The sequence below is a fragment of the Triticum aestivum genome, chromosome 7D, assembly GCF_018294505.1.
Source record: "Triticum aestivum cultivar Chinese Spring chromosome 7D, IWGSC CS RefSeq v2.1, whole genome shotgun sequence".
NCBI classification, from domain to species: domain Eukaryota; kingdom Viridiplantae; phylum Streptophyta; class Magnoliopsida; order Poales; family Poaceae; genus Triticum; species Triticum aestivum.
Genome location: NC_057814.1, coordinates 156136640 through 156149962, shown reverse-complemented (window position 1 = coordinate 156149962; position 13323 = coordinate 156136640).

The window sequence follows — 13323 nt, the reverse complement described above, 5'->3', positions numbered from 1 at the left end:
TCGGTCATAAGCCCCAAAAGAGCAAGCTTTTAAAAGTAAATTTTTATCTTGGGCTTCTAGAATAATCTAGAGAAGGGGTAGCTTATTTTCCACAGCTGGTCATAAGCCCCAAAAGAACTAGCAAGCTTCTAAAAATAAAATTTTATGTTGGGTTTTTATAATAATCTAGGAAGGGGACAATTTATTTTCATAGCCGACCATAAGCCCCAAAAGAGTTGGCCCTTAATTTTTCCTCAAAAAATCAGAGTTAATACTAGCACATTTAGTACATAAACTTGTGCTCGTGGGACAAAATCATACAAGAACCAAAAACGCAGAAAAGTGGCCCTTTAACACTAATGCAGAATTATTTTCCTGCAAATTGCTCCCACGATGACACGGCACGCCACACTGGCTTGCATCATGCACCCCCCTCTCGATAAAATCTGAGAAAACCTCCCCATAGTGTACCAGTTTTACTTTAGAAGGTTCCTGGGCAGCACTATCCAAATCTCTGGCCCGCCGTATCAGATTCCCCACCCCCCCTTTCAAAATCTTTAGCCGTGGGTGACGATGTCGACACTGTCAACCCTGTATGCCCTCATAGTTGGCATCAAGCCGTTGTACCGTGTCATAGACATGAAGGGCTCCACGACGAGCTAGAAGCAGGAAGAAAGGCATGTTGTAGGGATAGCGTCCTCTTCAAGCCAGGTTCGCCCACTTGTCGGTTGTGACCTCGGCAGCGTTGATAGGGCAAAGGACGATGAGCCATGGGCGAAGATCACTAGCGAGGCACGTTACATGGATGTTGATTCCTAGAAGTTGTTTGATCCATCGATTTGGGATTTGGGCAATGATGAACTATGAAACTGTAGGGGACAAAAACCCTCCCTAAATTTGAATGGGGGATACCCCAGTCTAAATACGAGGGTGGTTTCAATGGCAATGACATGAGTGACGCATGTGGCTATAATAATAACACAGTTCGTAGAGTTTGTTGTGAAGGCTATGTTTTTGGTTACAAAGTCTTGATATGCCCCCATGAGGTGAGTGAAAACAAGAAATGTATACCATTTGGGGAGTGCCTCGAAATGAACTGACCTTTTAGTTGCAAAAATCTTCTAATCACGCTTGCCCCCTCTCAACACCTCTTTGTCGTTGTCATAAAGCCCACGAAGCCTGCTCCCAATGCTCGCGATGCTTCAGCATCGGCCACTCGTTCTGCCGCATTGTCATTGCCGCCTCCGCGGGCAAAGGATGCTAACATGATGACCTAGCCTCGCCCAGTGTGTGCGGGGCAGCACGCAAGACAATGCACGTCAGCGCTGCGAAAAACACCATATGAAGGTTCCCCCACGTGTCCACGACCCACGCGTCATGGACCCCCGAGCGAAACCAGCCGGGAGTGGGGAGGCCACGTAGATGGGATGGTGCAGACTGCAGAGCATGCCAGGAAGCCAATGGCGAGAGGCCCCAGGTCGGGCGAGTGAAACGGCTCGGCAAGAGGCGAGCGTGCTGATAGGCCGACCTAGCCTCGCCCAAAGGGCGCGGGGCAGCGCAGCGCACATCGACGCTGAAAAACCATAGGAAGCCCCCCCCCCCCCCCCGACTGCGCCGTGGCCCACACGTCATGGACCCCCAAGGCAAACCGGTTGGGTGTGAGGCAGTCACGCAGATCAGAAGGCGCACAACACGCCTGGGAGCCAGCTGCGCGAGGCCAGCATAGAGGGTACCTCGCGCGGCGAGTACTCTAGCATCCTTCATAGCAATAATGTCGACTAAACCTATGGTCAAGTTTCCTGCCAAACACCTTGAGACCGGCAAACTAATAAATCTAGATTAGACGTACATTTTTCTTGCGCATTTCTCTTGAGCTTGATGAAAACATTCATGTTTGCCTCTAGTCCGAACCTTTTACTTGTCAACGAAGACTCTCAATTTTCTCCTCCATGTGCCAATATGCGAAGCCTTCACTTAAACACATATTCACATGTCCATTTACCACCGATGGACGACAAGCTTCAAGCATATAACCATTGAGTTTCTCTCCTCCCCTCAGCAACACATCTTTTTCGTTCGCCCCATTTTATTCCCTTATTCCGAATTCAAGGGTTTTAGCAAACTACCTACAATAGTTCTTTTTGGACTAGGTTTAGAACTATCTTCAATGGTTTGTGTAGCCATAAATTCTATTTAATCAATGATGCTTATAATATGTCCTTCTCAAGATTGTTGATCATAGCCATTTGATGGCATCCTCACATGGGCTATTTGAAATCGCCCTTTTTTATGCATGCCCATGAGTATCACCTACCAACATAGGCATGCAAAACACATAGTATATGGGTCAAATCATAGAGCGCAATCACAACTTCTTACCACACCACGAAATCACTTGATCACATTTGGTATATCATTTACGCTTGTGAGTTGACCATCTAAAATGCAATTTTCACACTTCATATTGGTCAACATTTATCTTACTTCATGCTCCATGTTGATTTCTTGAAAGCCACAAAGGACTATTCACTTCACTTCATTACTTCAATACTTGATCATCAATGACTTAATTATCTCATGACCACATTGAGTTTCACCACGAACATCATCTTGGTCATAACTTGCTATTCTTCATGCTCTACCACAGTCTCTTAGAGCAACTCCAATGTGCCGACCCAAATGGACGGCATTTTTGTCTATTTTTTGTCTGTTTGGGTCGGCCGCTCGCCTGGTGTCCGCCCTGTTTGAGTTTTGGGCCGGCAGTGCGCCCAACGCGTCGACCCATATGTGTTGGCGTGGCCGGCTGGCCGCCCTTTTTCAACAAATAGAACAATTTATTATTATTTCACACACAACTTTTTCATTATTTCACAAGCAAACATATAGTCCACAACCAAATAAATAGCATAGTTTGAACCGAATAAAATAGCATAGTACTACAAGCCGAATAAAAGTAAAAAATGTTGGGGCATTTTGTAGACCGAATAAAAAAGATACATCTATTGGTTGCCAACATGAGCCCACATATGCTCAACCAAATCATTTTGCAGTTGCATGTGAGTTTCCCAATCACGCAAGTCATGATGAAATTGGGTGAACTGTTCAAACGTTGCCGCTCCTCCATGCTCAGACACAACATTCTCACCCTGAAACTGAAACCCTTGATCGTACAAACGTTTCGGGCGCTCATCTTCTACAATCATATTGTGCATGATCACACAAGCAGTCATCACCTCCCACAGTTTCTGCGTGCTCCAAGTATTAGCAGGATCCCGAATGGTGCCCCATCGAGATTGCAAAACACCAAAGGCACACTCGACGTCCTTCCTAGAACTCTCTTGCTCTTGGGCAAATCTTTTTCTCTTCTCTCCGATAGGGTTGGGGATTGTCTTCACAATAGTGGTCCACTGAGGACAGATACCGTCACCCAGGTAGTATCCTTTGTCGTAGTTGTGGTCGTTGATAGTAAAGTTTGAAGAAATATGCCCTAGAGGCAATAATAAAGTTGTTATTTATATTTCCTTATATCATGATAAATGTTTATTATCCATGCTAGAATTGTATTAACCGGAAACTTAGTACATGTGTGAATACATAGACAAAACAGAGTGTCCGTAGTATCACATCATTGTTTATCACATCACTGTTTATCAAAACAGAGTGTACATAGACAAAACATGCTTGTTTATCAAAGATGGTCATGTTTCCTGACCATAGACATGGGTTGTCATTTGATGAACGGGATCACATCATTAGAGAATGATGTGATGGACAAGACCCATCCGTTAGCTTAGCATATGATCGTTTAGTTTTATTGCTATTGCTTTCTTCATGACTTATACATGTTCCTCTGACTATGAGATTATGCAACTCCCGAATACCGGAGGAACACCTTGTGTGCTATCAAACGTCACAACATAACTAGGTGATTATAAATATGCTCTACAGTGTCTCCGAAGGTGTTTGTTGAGTTGGCATAGATCCAGATTAGGATTTGTCACTCCGTGTATCGGAGAGGTATCTCTGGGCCCTCTCGGTAATGCACATCACTATAAGCCTTGCAAGCAATGTGACTAATGAGTTAGTTGCGGGATGATGCATTACGGAACGAGTAAAGAGACTTGCCAGTAACGAGATTGAACTAGGTATGATGATACCGACGATCGAATCTCGGGCAAGATAACATACCGATGACAAAGGGAACAACATATGTTGTTATGCGGTTTTGACCGATAAAGATCTCGTAGAATATGTAGGAGCCAATATGAGCATCCAGGTTCCGCTATTGGTTATTGACCGGAGATGTGTCTCGGTCATGTCTACATAGTTCTCGAAACCCGTAGGTCCGCATGCTTAACGTTCGATGACGATTTGTATTATGATATGTGATTTGATGACCGAAGTTTGTTCGCGAGTCCCGGATGAGATCACGGACATGACGAGCGGTCTCAAATGGTCAGAGGGTAAAGATCGATATATTGGAAGTATATTCGGACATCGGAAGGTTCCGAGTGATTCGGGTATTTTTCGGAAGTACCGGAGAGTACGGGGAATTCCCGGGGAAGTAGTGGGCCTTAATGGGCCATACGGGAAAGGAGAGAAGGGCCTCAAGGGGTGGCCGCGCGCCCCCATGGGCTAGTCTGAATTGGGATAGGGAGGGGGCGGCGCCCCCCTCCTTCCTTCTCCCCTCTTCCTCCTTCCCTTCCCTTCTCCTAGTTGGAATAGGAAAGGGGGGGGGGGCGAATGCTACCTGGACCGGGAGTCCAAGTAGGACTCCCCCTTTTGGCGCGCCCCCTCTAGGGCTGGCCTCCTCTTCCCCCCTCCTTTATATACGTGGGAGGGGGCACCCCAAAGACACACAAGTTGATCTTTTAGCCGTGTGCGGTGGCGCCCTCCACAGTTACACACCTCGATCATATCGTCGTAGTGCTTAGGTGAAGCCCTGTGCCGGTAACATCATCATCACCCTCACCACGCCTTCGTGCTGACGAAAATCTCCCTCGGTCTCAACTGGATCAAGAGTACGAGGGACGTCATCGAGCTGAACGTGTGCTGAACACGGAGGTGCCGTACGTTCGGTGCTAGGATCGGTCAGATCGTGAAGACGTACGACTACATCAACCGCGTTGATAAAACGCTTCCGCTTTCGGTCTACGAGGGTATGTGGACACACTCTCCCCTCTCGTTGCTATGTATCTCGTAGATAGATCTTGCGTGATCGTAGGTTTTTTTTGAAATTACTGCGTTCCCCAACAGTGGTACACTGGTGCGCGTCTGTCCTAAACAAACGGTTTAAAGCCCCTTTCCGCGACGACATTTGGAACCGTCACCAAGTTAGTGTGGGCGATAGGGGGGGTCCTTCCCACACGACCCAGAAACCGTCGGGGATAGGGCCCCTACAATAGTCCTACTCGTTTCTGCTCGCATTGCCATCGCAGTCGGTATTCTGTGGTGCTACGTTTACGATGAGCGGCCCATCACAAACGGTTCACTATTATAGAACGTGTATGATGCGCGGCCCATCACAAACGGTTTACCATTAAGAAGATTTTTTAATCGTCGTACGAGTGTCGGACAGGATTACGAAACGTCGGACCGTCGTAACATCGTCGTACACGACAACTATCACACACGCTATTCTATGGTGCAACGTTTACGATGCATACTTCATCAGAAACAATTCATGGTTGTGAATCGTGTATGATAAGGCAACTAACACAAACGTTTAGTTTGCCCGCACCGTTTGTGATATTGTTTGACATCACACACGCTTTGCAAACGGCAACCGTGTGCATGCTTGCACACGTTTCCTCTCTGTGAACCGTCTCCGATTATGGTGCATATCGCAAACGTTTGTGTTTTACCAACCGTGTATGCCGTAACAACCTGAAGAGCGTAATTTCACCGTAATTTAATTGTTGCTTTTCCAAATTGTACCGGATTTGGATTTGAATTTGAATGTATGCTACTGCTTTATTCATATCCACCAGGTTCAAACAACCAATGCATTATTCGATTCATAGGTACATATGTTCAAGAATTACATAAGAACCAAATAAGGAATGATGAACCACAGTTGTGTACTTGTACTATTAAAGACGGTAAAGAAAGAGGCGAAATATATTCTGGTTGCTGAACAAGGTGAAGCGGAATGCCCATATTGTGCCCTCCTCCATGCAGAAGGCACGCACGACTCTAGTCCAACCCCTTGTGATGGCCGACCGCCCATCCTTCACGGTCTTCATGAAAACATCTAGATAATCATCGTGTTCTGGTAGAAATACTTTAACCTTTGCATGCCCACCAATCATGTAGTTTGAGAGGTAATCTTGAGTAAACTGCTTTGGCAACCACTGCAAAGGAAAAAGATTCAGACATTGTCATCTAACACAACTCATTATGGGCAGTAAAAAGAAGGCTGCAGAGTTCTTACTTACCATCCTGCAGTTCGCTGTTGTCTTGGATAAAGTGTAAACAAATAGTTTAATTGCCATCTTTGGACCCATTTTACTAACAATCTTTATCAGCTTCCTCACTTGATGCTGGTTCATCGATATCTCATTGCCCCATACGCAGAAAGGGTCGAAACGCGGATCTTTACCAATGACATATGTACCTAAAAGCACCAAGTTAATATTAGAAGCTAAACAGCAATTGCACAATGATGTAGTACAACACTCTTTTATAATATGTCTATATACATCCGTATGTGGTAGTCCATTTGAAATCTCTAAAAAGACAAATATTTAGGAACGGAGGGAGTATCTTATAACATCCAATATACTCACATATTAGATGAATTAACATCTTATATTATGGGCCGGAAGGAGTTTAGTTCATTCTTACAAATTATCTGCTGCTGTATCCACGGGTTACAGTTAGTTTGAGCTAGTTCGGGCTCAAATAGCCCTAAAGTATATCTAAACATGAGGGCTAGTTTGAGCTAGTTGCATCTATAACCCACCCAAAAAACTAGTATCCAACCCAAGAGGTGCTAATTGGAGCTAGTTCTCCTAGTGCATTTATTGTCAATCTAACCCTGCCATCCAAACAACTCTTTGGATGGAGTTAGTTCAGGGTTAGTAATGAGCTAGAAACTAACTCTAACCTCTAGCTAAGTTGAGTATCCAAACAGGGCTGTGTTGTTGCTGTTGCTGCTGCTGCTCTTCTACGTATATCTAGACATCATTAGAACATTAATGTAACACTCTTCCTTGTTGCTATGTAGCCTAGGATTGCATATTTAGACATTAAGTACAGTGCATGTTGCTATGTAGCCTCAGATATATTACATATGGCCCTAGTTAACCTAAGGAAAAATGGGTTGCAGATATATTCAGTTAAAAGTCCGATTCACCGATTAGTCCCTTATCAGCCGCCGGCCTATATGGTACCAGCTACCGATATCCTGAACAGTGAGCAGATATAAGCCATGGGATGAAACTAACCTCGATGGAAAACAGCAGTCGTTCCCAAAATTGTCCTGTGTAGGTACATCAAGAAGCATGTTAAGCACAACAGGCTAAACATCAACCAAAATTACACATGGCAGACAAAATAATCTCCAAAAGATAGCTTCAGTGTGCAGGTTTAAGCACGCTAGTAAAGCAAAACAAGTGGAAAGGTGTGCTAACTGCAACAGGCCTAACATTTAACAACAAGCAAACATGGTCATTCAAACTGGTATTGTGCCGGTCTAAGTACACTGGTTATGGTTAAATAAAAATGGAAAGGCGTGTTAACTACAAGATGCAGCAACCAAATGTAGTCATTCATAGTGGTATTGTTGAAACTGGTACTGATGAAATTGAACTGCACAGTTCATACTTGCACATATAGAACATCACGTTGTGAATAACTGGAATAAACAAGGCATACTACGAACAACCAAAGATAGCATTTGAAACTGAACATATGCTAACTACAAACAACCGAACAATCAAAAAACTTTAAAAGAGGCATATGCTAGCTATAACAGGCTTAACAGCAAGCAAATATATGCATTCCTATCGGTATGTTTAAAACTGGATTGATGAAATGTACTGCACAGTAAATAATTGCACATATAGAGCATCACATTGTGAACAACTGAAATAAACAAGGCATACTGCAAACAACCAGATATAGCAATTAAAACTGGACATATTCTCACTACACTACAAAAGGGACTCGACAAAACAAATCATGGGTTTCCCCCTGTGAAGAGGCACGGCAAAACAAATCATGGGTTTCCTCACTTGTCACGGATGGGCTCGTTCCCGTGGGAAGAGCACGGACCCTGGATGCGCTCCATGTTGTCGCAGATGGGCTCCTTCCCCTTGGAAGAGCACGGCTGTAGGGTGCCCTCCCTGATGTCGCAGACGGGCGCTTTCCCCTTGGAAGAGCAGATGGGCTCTTTCCCCTTGGAAGAGCCGGAGAGGGTGCCCTCCTCGTGGTCGCCGTCGATGAGGTCTGACTTGGAAGCTGTGGATCCCAAGCCAGCGTCGCAGAACGTGTCCTTCAGAAATGACAAAAGGGGCTCGATGGCGATGTAGAATGGCAAATTGTTGACAGCGAGCCAGAGGAGATCAGCGGCGGGGCCATGGATGAGATCGACGGCGGTTGAACCCGAGGGGTTGGGGGTGGGCCACTTAACCTGTGACACAGCCCGCCTCAGGGCGTCGCTGTCGATGACCTCGATGTCGTAGCCGGCGGACGAGACATGCCCGCATACTCTAGCCCGCTGCTTGAGTGCCTGCCGCCAGTAATGGTCGTCAGCTTCCTCGGCGACGTCGGGCGAAGAGACCGCTATACACCTCTTTTGGGCCAGTCGCTCCTCGAGCTCCACGGGAAGCGTAGCCGGGCTTAGGCTGCGACGCTCTGGAGTGGGGGATGGGGATGGGGATCTGTGGGAAAGGGGGCGTTTGGCAGGCGTCATCTAAGAAACTCAGGGCGGCCTGGGTATGGAGATCGGTGGGTAAGCTGCACGGGCAAACCGGCAGATGTTGACAATGGAGGCCTTGCGGCGGCGGCGGCGGGGACTTTGCTAGGGTTTCGAGCGAGGGAGGGTGTGTGTGTGTGTGCGCGCACGCCCGAGGAGGTTTTGGTGTGTGTGTGTGTGTGTGGAGGGGGGGCGGGGTGTTTGAGGAAATGACGCGGGTACTGAAAATTTTACTACGCGGGAGTCAAACGCGGGAGTGAAATGCCGGGCTATTGAAAATTTTGATGATAGTGCATCGCACACGGTCCGGAGATAACAACCGTGTGTTATGAAACAGAAAAACCCTCGAGGCGGGCAGATATTTTCTAGGGATGCAGGCGGGATTGGGAACAAGAAACATCGCACACGGTCCGGAGATAACAACCGTGTGTTATGAAACAGAAAAACCCTCGAGGCGGGCAGATATTTTTGAGAGGGGGAGCCTCGTGGAGCCCAATGTACTGTGCGGATGTGTGCGTGACAGGTGCACCGGCGTGGCACACGGTTAGTTTGAGTGAACCGTGTCTGTTGCGTCATCCGACTTGTCTAATGTTCATAAATTTGGCGAAAAATGACGCGGGAGAGGGTCAGAACACGAACACACTTGCATGTGGACCAAATTTATGTATCAAAAGGGTGGTTTGATTTTCAAATACCAAATGCAACTTCGATGTGGCACCTCTCTCGCAAAGCGCACGGTATTGCTTGCCCCCACCCCCCTCATGTCGGCACGAAGGGAATCCTAAGTTATGAATGCATGCCCCCTCCCCCTCAACCGAGGTTCACCTAGCAAAGTGCGAAGTAGCTAGCAGCCCCCTCCTCCCTCGTGTCGGCACGAAGGGAATCCTAAGCTATGAATGCATGCCCCCCCAACCGAGGTTCACCGTAGCAAAGTGCGAAGTAGCTAGCAGCCCCCTCCCTCGTGTTGGCACGAAGGGAATCCTAAGCTATGAATGCATGCCCCCCAACCGAGGTTCACCTAGCAAAGTGTGAAGTAGAGCTAGCAGCCCCCCTCCCTCGTGTCGGCACGAAGGGATTCCTAAGCTATGAATGCATGCCCCCCCAACCGAGGTTCACCTAGCAAAGTGCGAAGTAGCTAGCAGCCCCCCTCCCTCGTGTCGGCACGAAGGGAATCCTAGCTAAGCTATGAATGCATGCCCTCCCCCCAACCGAGGTTCACCCTAGCAAAGTGCGAAGTAGCTAGCAGCCACCCCTCCCTCGTGTCGGCACGAAGGGAATCCTAAGCTATGAATGCACATGCCCCCCAACCGAGGTTCACCTAGCAAAGTGCGAAGTAGCTAGCAGACCCCCTCCCTCGTGTCGGCACGAAGGGAATCCTAAGCTATGAATGCATGCCCTCCCCCCAACCGAGGTTCACCCTAGCAAAGTGCGAAGTAGCTAGCAGCCACCCCTCCCTCGTGTCGGCACGAAGGGAATCCTAAGCTATGAATGCACATGCCCCCCAACCGAGGTTCACCTAGCAAAGTGCGAAGTAGCTAGCAGCCCCCCTCGTGTCGGCACGAAGGGAATCCTAAGCTATGAGCATGCCCCCTCCCCCCAACCGAGGTTCACCTAGCAAAGTGCGAAGTAGCTAGCAGCCCCCACCCCCTCGTGTCGCCACGAAGGGAATCCTAATTAAGCTATGAATGCATGCCCCCCAACCGAGGTTCACCTAGCAAAGTGCGATGTAGCAACCCCCCCCCCCACACACACACACTTTCAGTCGGCGGGCCAGAGAGGCATATATCTCACCAAGATGGATCGTAAAACGGACCAAGAATAATCCACCTTGGTCGTACAACCTCTCTCTTGTTGTTGGTCAAAGTGATGGCCGTCCATGCGACCCCGGAGATGGGCTAGCTCGCCAATAATCACGCAAGTAGCTAGTCCCCGAATACAACCACTGCATGCGTGTGGCCCAAACATATGTATGGAGAGGTGTGTTTTTGAGTAACAATGGAACAACTTTGATGTGGCACCGTGATTTTGAACTGAAATCCCCACACTGAGTGAGGGTTAGGTTGACGATGCATATGTATGTTACACCACACTTCAAGCCAACGACGGGGATTCATATATGCATGCATGCGTGCATAGTATATGCGCTCAAACTTAATTAGGTCTGAATCTCACCATGACCTATACTACGATAACACGAACCAAATGAAGAATCCGCCATGGTAACCTATCTTGTTGTTGGTCAAGGTGATCATGGATGTCCACGCGGGCCCACGAATATATAGGCTTGTCGCCGATAACCACGCGAGGGAGTGTATCGTTCGAAGGCAACCACTACATGCATATGTATGGAGGTGATGCGTGCATGCATGTTTGAATACACAACATTGATCTGGCGCGTGTGTCAAAAATCGTACACTAGCTCCCCACACAGAGCGAGATCGGTTCATGATGGTGTCGTTGTACTAGCCACTTCGACTCGATGGGAGGGATTCATGCGTACACATGCATGTGTGTGTGCTCAAAGTGTATCATGCATGTCATCCCAGAGCAAAAATAATAATCCCCTCCTAAGTCAAATTAACCTCTCTTGTTGTCAGGCAAAAAGAAGTGATGGACCAAGCGGGCCCACAGATGGAAAGCATCGATATCGCTGATAACCGCTTAAGTGGGTGCGAGAGGACAACCACCACCGCTTTGCATGTGGGCCAAACATATATATGTTGAATACCCAAAATGCACAACTTTGATGTGCCACATGCCTCAAAAACCGTAAACCATGCACCCACACAGAGCGAGGTTCATATCAAGCGTACTACATATGATGGTCCCCTTCCCCCCTCTTCACCGCATACTATATGCTCCTGCCGTAATATATGTACAACCCAAAAGAATCCTCATCGATGGTGAAATTAATTAACCTCTCCCGATGTAGGTCAAAGTGATGCATGCATGCATGCATCGACGATGGCCTCGTGGGCCCACAGATGGAAGCGTCACACGTGAGTGTCCTAGCTAGGATATATATGCATGTGGCCCAAAAAGGTGTTGTGTGATGTTTGAATAACCAATTTCACAATTTTGATGTGGCACGTGCCTCGGTAACCAAAAAGTCCCGACACTGAGTGAGGTGTACTTGTTCACGGACGCATACGTATAGTATATATGCTAGTCCCCTCCCACCTCTTCGACGCGTACTATATACCACCATAACACAAACAAAAAAGATTCTACCTTGCTGGTCAAATTAACCTCACTGCCGGCTGTTCGTCAAAGTGATGGACGACGACCTCGCGGGCCCACAGAAAGCGTCACACGCGAGTATCGAGTGTCGTGTAGGACAACCATCGACTGCATGTGGCCAAAACATTTATGTATGAAAGGGTTGTGTAATGTTTTAAATAACGATTTCACGACTCTGATGTGGCACCAGCCTGCCTAACAAAACGGCCAACCCACACGGTGGCTCACAACTCGTAGTGTACTGCGAGCCACCCGCCACCCCCAGACGCACACACCCACACACACACCGCGAATCCACCGCAACTACGATGCATGTTAAATTAATTATCCCGCGGTGAACATACATGTTACCAAAGGAGGGACGTTTTAATTTCAAAAAAATCACAGAGATCATTAAGACGTTTTAGTACATTGATTGATTGATTTTCTATGGGTATAATGTGCAAAAATCAAATTTGAGCTACATGCACACGTGACAGTGCACCTAAATGGATTGCAAAAACACATGTGTCTCACTGGGTGCATGTTTACTCCCCGTGCAACAAATTTCAAACATTGAGAATCTTGATTTTTAAATTCTAGTACATCCAAAACTTATTTGAAGTTCATGAAACTTATCGTGTTGTCATATGGACACCAATACAAAGTGGCATTGTACTTTTTTTGTCAAATTTGAGACCAGTTTTGATGTAATCTTTATCTAATTACAGACGGGAGATTATTAATAATTGGGAACCAATATCCCAAACGGATTATTTATTCGAACCGTGAGCGTTAGACCAACAATGGATACGTGCCATGCTTCGGTTAAGCAATAAAGCGGAAGCATTAATCATCCAAATAGAAAAACAATATACGTGCCGCCGCGCGACCCGTGTGCCGTGCGAGCAGGCGTGAGTTGACGGGACGCATGCGAGCAGTCCGCCACGCAGGCAGACGGGGAGGCGTGCGTGCAGGTGTGTGAATTGGCAGAGGCGTGCTCGCTGCGCAGTGTCATCGGGAGGCGTGCGAGTAGCTGTGTGAAACTTTGGTAGGCATGCCAGCAGTCCGGTGCGCAGGCTCACCGGGAGGCGAGCCATCGGTTGACCGCCGCCCGTCTCTTTCCCACAACTCCCACTACTCCATATTAATGGTGCGCCCGAGCGGCCGCACCCCCATCCTCGCTACGCACACACAATCCTCTC